The sequence below is a fragment of the Lipotes vexillifer genome, unplaced genomic scaffold (genome assembly GCF_000442215.2).
Source record: "Lipotes vexillifer unplaced genomic scaffold, Lipotes_vexillifer_v1.1 scaffold382, whole genome shotgun sequence".
In the NCBI taxonomy this organism is placed as follows: Eukaryota; Metazoa; Chordata; class Mammalia; order Artiodactyla; family Lipotidae; genus Lipotes; species Lipotes vexillifer.
Window position 1 is genome coordinate 10,914,174 of NW_006780611.1, and position 1,213 is coordinate 10,915,386.

Genomic DNA, 1,213 nt, shown 5'->3' on the forward strand with positions numbered 1-1,213 from the left:
AGAGCTGGAGGGGGAGCGGCGGGGGCGTCAGGTCAGGCTTTTGCTTGCTGCCTGGGGCAGGGGGAGCCGGGGAACGTGGGGGTTGCCGGGCCGAGGTGACACGGTCCCCGGATCCCAAGCCCTCTTCCACCGGCTCCCTGCGTGGCCTTGGGACGCCCTGACCTGGTAACTCTCGCTGCTGGGCTCTTCAGCCGCTCCCTGCGGGAGTTTGGGGAACAGGGAAGCCGGATCTGAGAGGCCATGAATGCCAGAGTCCTGCTTAGACCTTAAATTCTGCAAGCTGGGATACCCGCTCCCTTTCTCCTAACCCCTCTTTCCTTTTTGCTCCAGTACAGGTCCCCGCGGGTACTAGGACACAGACATGAGCCAGACAGGGGTGCAGGCCACTGGTAGAGTGGTGTGGTGTGTGGTCAAGGCTGTGGACCTTGGAACTCAACAGCCTGGCTTCCTATTCTGTTCTGGTCGCTGCTTATCCTTTCTGTGCCTTGCTTTTCCCATCTGTAAAATGGCATAATAGCAGCAGGCATCAGATGTTATGTTGTTAAGTGTTCTCTGCTGTGTCAGCACCTAGGAATCTTGCTGAGCAATTACATGAGGTCACGCCTCAGATAGATGGGTTCCGAAAGCTTTATTGAGCACCCTCAACCCCACCTGTGAGGGGCAGGGAATCAGCCAGGCACAGCACTCTGTGCCATCCTCAAGGAGGGGAGATAGATCTCCAATCCCTGCCTCATGCTGTTTTGACCTCCTCTGATACTCCCCTGTGACTGTGAGGCCCCTGAGGACAGGCAGGAAGACCTGGGGCTGTCCTTGCCCAAAGAGACCCCTAACAGCCTGCAGGAGCGGGGCGGGGCTCAGCAAGGTGTCCTAGAAGAGGTGATACCAGAGTTAACTTGTAAAGGACACAGAGGCAGAGGGAAGGGCAGTGGAAATGCACACACACCTGGTAAGAGACAGAACAAGCTAAGGATCCCCATGGAGGAGGCAGGTGTGGCTGGAGGAGGAGCCATATTTACACACACGTGGAAGGAGGATGTTTCTGTGGTTCAGAGCGCTGTGCTTCTTTCATTGGCTCCCAGAATCCTCATGCTGGCCACCAAGGGAGGGGTTATTTCTCTAGCTGGACAGATGTGAAAACTGAGGCATAGAGAATTCCAGCACTTGCTCACACAGCAGTAGCACCGAGACTCCAGTCGGTCAGAGCTCTTTCCCT